General features: G+C 35.4%; 1 pseudogene across 1 annotated transcript; it reads left to right on the forward strand.

The window, feature by feature from the left end:
* Positions 1–3,568: 3,568 nt before the first annotated feature.
* On the forward strand, positions 3,569–5,256 carry LOC306659330 (beclin-1-like; annotated as a pseudogene). Its single transcript has one exon. The product of its transcript is annotated as a beclin-1-like (transcript).
* Positions 5,257–11,970: the final 6,714 nt, after the last annotated feature.

Here is an 11,970-nt window from a genome sequence, read left to right on the forward strand (position 1 = left end):
TATTTGTTTGCACTGAAGCTAATGACTCTATTGTCTCCCCAAGTGGTGACACTAGATGAAGTCAAGACTCACCAGCTCAGTGGAGCACATCTGTATAGGCCCAGCTGTTCAGGAGGCTGAGGAAAAGCAAATGGCTGGTTTCAGACTGTCCTGGGCACCTTAGTGAGACACTGCCTAAAAAGAAAATCAAAAGTACGGAAGGGGCTGGGGAGATAGCTGAGTCAGTAGAGTGCTTGCCTTGTAAGCACAAGGCCCTGCCTTCGATCCCCAGCACACCCCACCCCCCCCAAAAAAGTACAGAAGCTCAGCAGATGAGTGTGTGCTCAGAATGCAGTGGAATGAATCTGATATAATTTTCCTGTGTATATATATGAAAACATACAGATCCCACCATCATGTACATCCACAAAATTGGGGTCCTAGAGTGAGATATATTCCATATAATTATATAATGATGCCAAAATATATCCTACTGCCATATATAACTCAGAAGAACTAATAAAAAATGCACAAGGCATTGATTTTAACACAAGCTACCACATTATAAATAGTAAATATGCAGGTAATATTTAAACTTAAATTCCTAATTGAAAAAATAAATGTTATTGTTATTATTAATACAGTGCATTTTTATTTTAATCTATGATTGTTTTTCTAACTATTTTAAGTAGTGTAAATAGACAAATGCATTTGTTGGCCGAACCATCTTTAAAAGTAAAAACAGAGGAAAAGAAAAAAGTACTTGGTGGGCCTGAAAATAAACAACCACAGGTATGAAATCATGTAAATTTAAAATCCTTTTTTCATCCTATTTTTCTTGCTTCAATAATTTAGATTAATCCATATGAAATTTTCTTTCAGAATAGTTTTTTAGTATCTTAAGATCATAATTTATTTTTTTAATTTTTACAACTTCTAAATGGCTATGCATCTGAAAATTTGTAGAATCCGTGGTAAATTTGTTAACAATCTTTAAATGTGGAATTGAGGCAAACATTTTTCTGAATATTGTTTCTGCTTCAATTTGCATAATCTCTTTGATGAAGAGGAGAAGATCAAATTTAGGTCTTACAAATAAGCAGTTAAAATTATCAACAAATATTACAGTGATTACCACTGAATTTTATTCATGTTAATGAGTAATCATTTTCAGTGGATCATAGGTTTTAGTTTTATATGACCAATAAGTAAGTCCAAGGTTGAAAATTTATTCTGCTTTGGCTTTAGTGTCTGTTTCATGGTCAATAATTGGGTCATAATAGAAATCCAACTGCCTATTTAATGGCGTCAAAACATTCATAATGGGACCTTCAGAGTGTTGATGCAAATAAACCTTTCCAACTAGCTTTATTTTAAGGCAAGAAATCAAATATCAATCAAATATCAAATATCAATATACATTTTTTGCTTGTTTTACTTGATATAAGAATAAAAATAGAACTGGACTTATTGCAGATTGTCAATACACTTGCATAACAACATCATAATGTATCATTTCAGTAAAATTTCCAAACAATTCTTGGTAGGGGTATGTTGATTTTGGCCATTAATAATTTACATTGTACCTTTTCTAAAGTATTGATATCCATTTTAAAAGACAAAAATATGCTATTATTCCCTTTTTAAGATATGGTGAAGGAAAATATTTTATGAGAGGAAGTATTTCTAATGTTAAAGATCATCTAATTCAATACAAGATAAAAAAGATTTAAAAGTGGGAGAATTAGTAGATCAAAAGAAGAAAATTAACAAAAAAAGGAACAAAAAATCTTGTTGAGAAATAAAGAGCTTCTTGTCACTGCAGAGATCAAAACTGTTGGCAGTGATGGCTGCTCATTCATCATATTTTCTTTTGCCTCATCACCCTCCAGTTGATGGTTGGAGATCATAAAGCCTGACAACTTTGTGGTTTTTCACTTAGCTCCCAACCTTTGTGGCTAGGTGGCACAGCGGGTTGTAGTAGATCTCAGTTTCTAATTACCTGGTATATGGTGAATCAGCAAAAAATTGGGTGTTGAAAAATTGTGTATTTCTGTGACAGAGTGTGGTGTAGAGTTCTAAATTGGAGATTTCAGTAATTGGGGTTTATACTTGATGCACCTTTGGGATTCTATGGATCAGTATTTGAGAACATGGAGATACAAGTTAAAGGCATTAAGACTATTTGCAATGATACAGTCAGCAAAAACTTTCGCCATCTCAGAAAGGAATAGATACAAAGAAGTCACACAGGATACTATATAGACATAACCAGAAGAGGTTTTCCAAGTCACATCATAATCAAAATGTCTAATATAGAAAATAAGGAAAGATGTTAGAATCTGTAAGAGAGAAACTGCAGGTCACATTAGAGGTAAACCAATAAATCTTGCTACAGATTTCTTAACTCAAATCCTAAAATAAAGGGGGGCATGGAATGAGATTTTGAAGCTCTAAAATAAAAAAAAATTGTCAACAAAAATTGTTGTATCCAGCAAAGCTCTCTTTCATATTCAATGGGGAATTAAAAAAAAAAAAAAAACTTTTGTGAGAAGGATAAACTAAAGGAATATATAACAACCAACCAAGCCAGCACTACAAAGAGAAATTGCACATAGAGAAACCCAAAAGCAGAAACCCAAAATTTCAAATATATGGAGATCAATAGAAGACATATCATCTAAATGAGAACAAAGACAGAATCAAATGAAAAAAATCAGAAACAAATATCCATAAAGACACTGAATGCAAAAGGTCTCAACTGTCCCATTAAAAGACATAGATTAGCAGAATAAATGAAAAAAGAAGATCCAACCATATGCCATTTGCAGGAGACTCATCTCATAGTTAAGGACACTCACAGACTGAAGATAAAAGAATGGGGAAAAATATTTTATGCAGTATTCAAAAATAAGCCAGAGTAGACATTGTCATATCTAACAAAGCAGATTTTAAGCAAAAATTGGTCAAGAGAGACCAAGAAGGCCATTGCAAACTAGTAAAGGGAACAATTCAATAAGAAATAATGATAATTAATATGTATTTCCCAAATGTCAATGCACCCAATCCCAGATAGACCCCAATACAATAGTACTGACAGGTTTCAACACACCTTTATCACCACAGAATAGTCATAAAAAAAATAAATTCAATCAAGATATAAGCAAACTAAATACTACTCTAAGCTAAATGGACCTAATAGACATCTACAGAATTTTTCACCCCCAACCTTCTTAGCAGATGATGGAATTGTCTCCAAATAAGATGTCACAGTGTAAGTCTCAGCAAACACAAAAGAAAAAAAAAAAGAAAACAACAAAAAACTGATATAATCCCATACAGCATATCAGACCACAATAGAAGGAAACTAGGAAAATAACAGAAACCATACAAGCACATGGAGACTCAACAATACTCTCTTAAATGAAAAATAGACCTAGGAAGAAATGGTGCTGGGCAAACTGGATATCCATAAGCCAAAGAATGAAAGTAGATCCCTATCTTTCACCCTGCGCAAAAGTCAACTCAAGGGAAGCTTCTGCTGGCGGACCGGGAAGTAGCTGAAGACTGGGCAATGGCAGTTGGGGAGACTTGCCTCAGGACAGACCCGATGCTACTGTAACCCCGCTGTAGAGCAGACCTGGGCGGCAGGCTCCGGGACCCGAGGGATGGAGGGGTCTAAGACGTCCAGCAGCACCATGCTGGTGCTTCGTGTGCCAGCGCTGCAGCCAGCCTCTGAAACTGGACACAAGCTTCAAGATCCTGGACTGTGTTACCGTCCAAGAGCTCACAGCTCCATTACTTGCTACAGCGCGGGCAAAACCAGGAGACACCCAGGAGGAAGAAGCTAACTCAGGAGAGGAGCCATTTATTGAAACTCGCCAGGATGGTGTCTCTCGCAGATTCATTCCCCCAGCTAGGATGATGTCTACAGAAAGTGCTAACAGCTTCGCTCTGATGGGGAAGGCATCTGATGGCGGCACTATGGAGAATCTCAGCTGGTGACTGAAGGTCACTGGGAATCTTTTTGACATCATGTTGGGTCAGACAGATGTGGATCACCCACTGTGTGAAGAATGCACAGATACTCTTTCAGACCAGCTGGATACTTAGCTCAATGTCACTGAAAATGAGTGTCAGAACTAAAAATTCTGTCTGGAGATGCTAGAGCAAATGAATGAGGATGACAGTGAGCAAGTACAGAGAGAGCTGAAGGAGCTGGCATTAAAGGAGGAAAGGCTGATACAGAAGCTGGAAGATGTGGAAAAGAACCGCAAGGTAGTGGCAGAAAATCTGGAGAAGGTCCAGACTGAGGCTGAGAGACTGGATCAGGAGGAAGCTCAGTATTAGAGGGAACACAGTGAATTTAAATGGCAATAGCTAGAGCTGGATGATGAGCTGAAGAATGTAGAAAATCAGATGTGGTATGCCCAGATGCAGCTGGACAAGCTGAAGAAAACCAACGTCTTTAATGCAACCTTCTATATCTGGCACAGTGGACATTTGGCACAATTAATAACTTCAGACTGGGTCACCTGCTGAGTGTTCCTGTGCAATGGAATGAGATTAATGTTGCTGGGGGTCAGATAGTTTTGCTGTTTCATGGTCTGGCCAATAAGATGGGTCTGACGTTTCAGAGGTATCCACTTGTTCCCTATGGAAATCATGCATATCTGGAATCTCTGACAGACAAATCTAAGGAGCTGCCATTATATTGTTCTGGGGGGTTGCAGTTTTTCTGGGACAACAAGTTTGCCCATGCAATGGTGGCTTTCCTGGATTGTGCAGCAATTCAAAGAAGAGGTGGAGAAAGGCAAAACACGATTTTGTCTTCCTTACAGGATGGATGTGGAAAAAGGCAAGATTGAAGACACAGGAGGCAGAAGTGGCTCCTATTACATCAAAAACAGTTTAACTCTGAGGAACAGTGGACAAAAGCTCTCAAATTCATGCTGACAAGTCTTAAGTGGGGTCTTGCTTGGGTATCCTCACAGTTTTATAACAAGTGACTTTTATCTTAGGGGGATATTTGTCTTAAAGGCTTTAAATTCTGTTTTGTTCGCAACAAAAAAAAAAGTTCTAAATTTGGAAAATATTAAACAGCACATGTTTACAATACCAAGAGACAAAAGCCACTTTATTTTAAAATATCATATGACAGTTTCCAGAGCTACAACATGCCATGTATAGTTACCAGCCCTTGTCACAGTTTTGCTCCTAACCCCATGCCTTCTCTTCCCTCTACCCCTGAAACACAACTAATTTAAGTTAGATTTATTTTTTAATTGAACTGAGATTGATGTGTTTTCACTAGATTTCATTTCTCTCAGCTTCTGCTTTTAAAATCTGAAATATAAGCTTTTGTCTCCACTGAGACAATAAGATGTTTGAAACGCACAGTTGGATAATGTGGGTAAATGACATCTAAGCTTTGCTTTGTGATGTGATCAGAAGCTTGAAATTTAACACTTCTCACTTGGTTCCAGTACTGAATGGAAAAAAAATTAGACCAGAAAACATGAAAAATATAGGATTATATATAACCCCAATATGAGCACTTGAAATATTTTTGACCAAATTAATTCTTCAAGGTGTCTCAGCAGTACTCGCAAATGTTTCTGTTAAATAAGGCCTTTAAATTATGTTGTTTTAGAAAATGCATTAGGTTTTGACATATGATTGTATCTCATAAGTAGCATAAAATTGCAGACCAAATTTTGTATTCAATTCCAGCAGAGAATACTGAATTCTGATGTATATCATCATTTGACCCCAAATCAAAGTGGATCAAAGACCTAGAAAGTAAAACAGAACCTATGCAACTCCTAGAGGAAAACGTCAGGTTGACACTCCAACATTTAGGCACAGGCAACACTTTCTCTCTAGGACTCCTAAATCTCAGGCAATGATTTCAATGGGATGGCATCAAATTAAAAACTTCTCCACAGCACAGCAAACAATGAGTAATGTGAAAGAGAACTTATAGAATTGGAGAATAATCTTTGCTATCTATTCTTCTGACAGAGGATTAATACATAGAACATAGAAAAAAACTCAAAGATTTTACACCACAAAATATAATAACCCAATTAATAAGTGGATAAATGAACTAGATGCTTCTCAAAAGAAGAAATTAAAATGATTAACAAATATATGAAAAATGTCCAACACCATAGCAGTTAGGAAAATGCAAATAAAAATTACACTGAGATTTTATTTCATACTTGTCAGCCATCAAGAATACAAATAATCATGGCCTGGGGTTGTAGTTCAGTGGTAGAGCACTTGCCTGGCATGTGTGAGGCACTGGGTTTGATTCTCAGCACCACATTTAAATAAATGAATACAATAAAAGTCTATCAACATCTAAAAAATATTTTTAAAAAAAGAATACAAATAATCATAAATGCTGGAGAGGATATGAAGAAAAAGGAACATCTTTGGGGGGATTGTAAATTATTAATACCTTTATAAAATCAGTATGGAGGTTCCTCAAAAGTCTAGGTATAGAACCACCACATACCACTCCTCGGTATCTTTCTTAAAGATATAGATATACTATAGTGTTACATGCATACCCATGATCATTACAATAGTCACACTATGAAAACAGCATAGATAACTGCCAACAGATGAATGCATAAAAAATACATATATATAAACACAATGGAAATCAGTATGGAGGCTTTTCAAAAGACTAAGCCTAGAGGCACTCAGCTATACCACTCATTGGTATTTATCCTAAAGAATTAAAGTCATCACACTACAATGATAAATGCATGCCATGTTTCTAGCAGCACAATTCACAATAACCAAACAATGGAACCATCCTAGGTTTCCATCAATGAATGAATGGATGAAGAAAACATGACGTATATACACAATGGAGTTCTGTTCAGTCATAAAGACAAATGAAATTATGTCATTTGTAGGAAAATTGGTGACCTAATAATGAATTTATTAAGGGAAATACATCACTCTCAGAAGGTCAAGGGGCATATTTTTCATACCTGAAAGCTAGAGAGAAAAAAAATGTGGGGGCAAATCTCATGGAAATTGAAGAGAGATCCATAGAGGAAAGGAGGATGAGGAGGAGGGAGGGGAAAAGTGCTGGGGAGAAATATTGGTCAAATTATATTGTTATATTTTGCACATGTATAAATGTATAACAGAGCTCATCATCATGTGTAACTACAGTACACCAATAACAAGTGTGGGAAAAAAATCATAGAAGAGGCTTCCTATTTCTCATGAATACATTGGTTTTTACTCACATGTAGATAATAGTCCAATTATGTATTTTGCTATGGTTATGAAAAGTGAAATCTGGGAAACATGTCATTTTCCAGAATTCCATCCTAGCAATGCAGCAGTTTCATTGTGCTCCTTTTGTTGTGACAAACCTTGGTTTATGTATTTGAGTGAGTTCCTTCACTTCTGATATCCCAGAATCCAAATGAGAAAAGAACATCAAGTGATAATGGAAGAAAGAGTTCATGCAACAAGGGGAATTCTTCCTTCTGCTACCAAGACCCACAGTGCCACATTTCCTAATTGTGGCTGTTTAATGTAAAATCTAGGGAGTAAATATTGAACAGGGCACATCTTGGGTGATCTTTTTACTTCTTCCAGTCATACAGATATGCAAATATTAGGTATGGAAGAGTGTAGAAAAACAAATATCAGAATGAAGAATTGTTTTTGCAGTTTTGAAAAAAAGTTGTTGGTTCGACTCAAACAGAAATGACAAAAATTCAGTGACCTCGTAAACAATTTAAAAACCAAAGGCATTATATTATAGACTAATGTCATGACAATCAAACTAAGTCAATGAAATCAGTGATGAGAACAAAGCTAACTCTTCTTACTGAAGAGTAACTATTATCCTTGGCCTTGAACTTTCATTAAAGGTGGAAATAAAATGGGAGAGGTACAAAATTAACAAGATGGAAGGATCACAAATATTGCACCATAGTGATGAAGACACTGAAGACAATGGTAATGAATTCATTCAGCAAAGGAAGAACAGAAATGCTGATCACCAATGTTCTTTCATGAGAAAAATGAAGAACATGATGGGTAAGGCAAAGATAGTACTCCCTGTAGATACCTGTTATTGTCCTATAAAAATAACTTTGGACTAATATTCATGATTAACAAAATTTATGCTTTTACTGCAGATATTCAGCCTCTGGGGTCATCAGAAAAAATATATGTATATAAATCATGAGATGCCAGTTTTCATATATATTGATAAATTTTTACTTAAAAAATAATAACCACGTTTGGCAATTATGAGGCTAAAGACATTCTCATATCCTGTTGATAAATGAAATTTGTCAGTACATTTGGAAGGGTGATTTAGTAACATGCACCAAATTTTCAAAATATTAGTCCATAAATCTAACAGCTTCACTTCTGTTACTGTATCTTTCTGGAACAGGAAAACATGATTTACAATATGTACATATGCACATTTGTTAAAGACATGTATTCTACATTATACAAAATGTACAAAGGGGAACATATCACATATGTGCAACATATATTGAAGATATGCAAAGCATATGCTCAGCACATTTATATAAACATATTACATATTAAATGTGTATTTTAAAGGCATTTAGCATGGCATTCTCATAAATTCTCATGAAATTTAAATCTTCGTCAATAAGGAAAGAGTTAAATTGTCATATCTGTAAAATAATGGGTATACAATCACTTAAAATGAAATCAGCTCTCTAGAGTACTGTTTAATTCAGTAGAGTATAATTAAGGCAGTTATTTTAATGACAATTCTTAAGCACAATTTTGTTTTAATAGTTACTTTGAGTTACAAAAGGAAGCTGCTGCCTGCCACACATGCACTCTGCCTTTCTATAGCAATAACTCATTAGTAGATTTGGGGTGATTTTTTCCAATGATCAAGTGCTGAAATAATGAATTCTAAGAATAATCTGCATATCATGAATACATTGCACATGGGTATTGCACATGTGGGGGGGGTCAATGTTTCACAAATACTTTATTATATTGGGTAAAATCAATGAAAACTTTCACCAAATCTTTAATATACCTAAATAGGAGTTGGCAAACCTTTTCTGCAGAGAGTCAGACAGTAAATATTTTAGTTTTTGTGGACCAGAGGTTCTTTGTGATTGTAGTCTGAAACATGTTATAGCCACTAGTGGATGGGTATGGGGTTCATTTCACTAAAAGTTTGTTTACGGGGATGGAAATATACCTATGGGTAATTTTTGTTTAGCATGCACATGACTAATTACAACTTTCTTTAGAAAAGTATGCAAACAATGGATTTGGCCCACAGGCACTAATTTGTTAACTTTCATGCTAAATCCAAGTTTAGTTAATGAAGTGAACTAAAGTCCAATCACATGTATGGTATTATTTTTTAAAAGATAATATATTGGAGCATGCATCACAACACATGTTTCAACAGTGACTTAACATACAACTTATAAAGATTGAGTTTATAAATTAGATTAAGTTTGGAATTACATCTTTTTATTATTGTCATAGAATTCAATGTTTTAATATAACTAAAAACTTTGTACTTGCATACTATAAAATATCATAGAAATAGAAGATTTGATTTAAGCAAGAATTGCTGTCCTTGAAATATTTTGTCTTTCTGTGGTAGTTATCTGTCAATATGAGCAAATGATAATCAGTTTATATAATACATCTAAGATATTTAAAGGTTATTTTAGTTTAGTTTATAGTTTTTTGAATTAGTATGTTTTGATGGCACATATATATTTGAAAAAAATTAAAGTGTCACAAATATACTACCAAATCATTATGTGAGGATTAAAAAAAATGCAGGTAATTTAGAAAATCATTAGGTCATTGCCAACTATGCTACTTAGCTAGGAGGCTCTTGAAAGAAAGATCTGCACTCACTGAGGATATTCCTTTCCCCTTTGTTTTTAAAATTTTATTTGTTCACTGTAATCCCAGGAATCAAGTCCAGGACCTTAAGCTTACTAGGCAAGCCTTCTACCATTGTGCTACATCCCAGCCCTCCATTTGTGTTTGAAATCACACCAGTAATTTTCACTCCATATTTTTCTCCAAAATTGCTTTTCTCAATTTTACTTCCAGTTTTCACTTGAATAAATCTGGAAACAGTTTCTTCCATATCATCTTACTTAACCTCTCAGCAGAATTGGACTCCCTGAAAACCTCCTCCAGCACACTTTCTGCACCTGGTTTTCAGGATGTCACTCATCCCCCTGGGTTTCCTCCCACCTTTTGAGTCCCTCCAGCTTAGTCTGTTTTATTTGTTTTTCTTCAAACCCTCTCATGTTTTCTTTATATTGTTTATATACCAGTTATTTCCAAATTTACCTCTCCAACCATGATCTTACTCCTTAATTCTAGACCTTTATAATAATCTGCCTTCTTAGTCGTTGATTGCCAACTCAGCAGGTACAAAATTGATCTAAAACATATCCTCACTCCTACCCCTCATTCTTACTTGAATTAATGACACTCTACCTTGGTGTCTTTCTTGACTCAGCTGTTTCTCTTACGCCTTCAAAGTTAGCCATATCTTTTATTTCCAAGCTTCTAGCATCTCCTGTTTAGATAACTGTAAATAGTCAGCAAATTAGTCTCCTTGTCTCTTTTTAAATGCTCTTACTATCCATTCTTGTCACAGTAGACCAATTAGACCAAGTTTGATTAGGTTATTTCTCTACTCACAGCAGTCTAGTGGCCCCATTTTACTCTGAGTCCATGTTAGAATCCTTCCTAAGATGTACCAGACATGCCATTCTTCTTGCCACGCCTCATTTTCAGTGGTGGCTTTGGCTGTGACAGACAAGATTGGACCAGGACAGTCACCAACACCATCAGGTCATCCAAGTATGGGGAGGAGCTAGCTGATGCTTGGTCCTTCACTGCCTGGATCAGCCAGTGGGGAGTTGTAGTGGAAGCTCCAGATGTCTGCAGAGCAGAGGCCATGGCCTCTCCTGGGCACGCCAGCTCACCTTCTGGCCTGGGGCTTGAGAGCCCCACAGGGCCCTGGGGAGCAGACCAGGCTCTGTTTCTCATCACATTCTCTGTCAAAACTCAGAGACAATACTTTTTATGTAAATAAGACAGAATAATGTAGTTTAGGAGAGAGGAAGGAAATAGTAATATCAATGCAGCTGACAGGTTGACAAAGACAAATACCAGTGACTTTGACAAGGAGTAGTTTCCATATATTGTCACCAGGAAAGCCTGACTTCAATGGAAAATTGAAGGAAACCCCTTAGGGAATTTTTCCACTGAAAGGCCACGAAAAAGTGAACAATGACTAAAGAAGAATATGGAATTAAAGAGTTAAAAAAACAAGTGTTTAGTGTATTTTACATGCTCTTGGAAGTAATCCATAAGAGAAGGACAGGCTTATTCAATTAATTGGATTTGCATATCCAATATTAAAAAGCTTCATAGGGTACCTTTGAATTGTCTATACAACTGTCTATGAATTGTCTATACAATTCAATTATAGAATTGTAAACTCTAATGGTCCTTAGATTTTCTATTGACTTGTACATTTTCTATAAGGGTTGTTGTTCATTGTATTTTAATTCAGATAAGGATATCCTAATACAACTGAACATGCAAATGATGACTCAAAATTTCAACTGTCATAGATGGGATTTTTAAATTATGTAGTAGAAAATATACAACCACACAGGTAATTCTCAAGACAATGTAATCATGCTTTCTGCATTGACAGTATCATCAGAAGTCGCTATACTTTTGTAAAGTACTTTAAAATATCAGAAGTATCAATATAATAGGTACTTAGAATCTGGGGGGAAATGGGGGAGTGTTGTATTTGTGTGCAATATAAAAGTAAAGTATTGATGACAGAGTTGAGATTATTCCTTTTGGATTATGAAATTTTAAAGTATCAGAAACTTGTTTTCCTATTCCAGCAAAGTAATTGAATACGCGTTGTGTCTTTTCTTT

This window comes from Sciurus vulgaris, assembly GCF_902686455.1.
Source record: "Sciurus vulgaris genome assembly, chromosome: 4".
Taxonomy (NCBI): domain Eukaryota; kingdom Metazoa; phylum Chordata; class Mammalia; order Rodentia; family Sciuridae; genus Sciurus; species Sciurus vulgaris.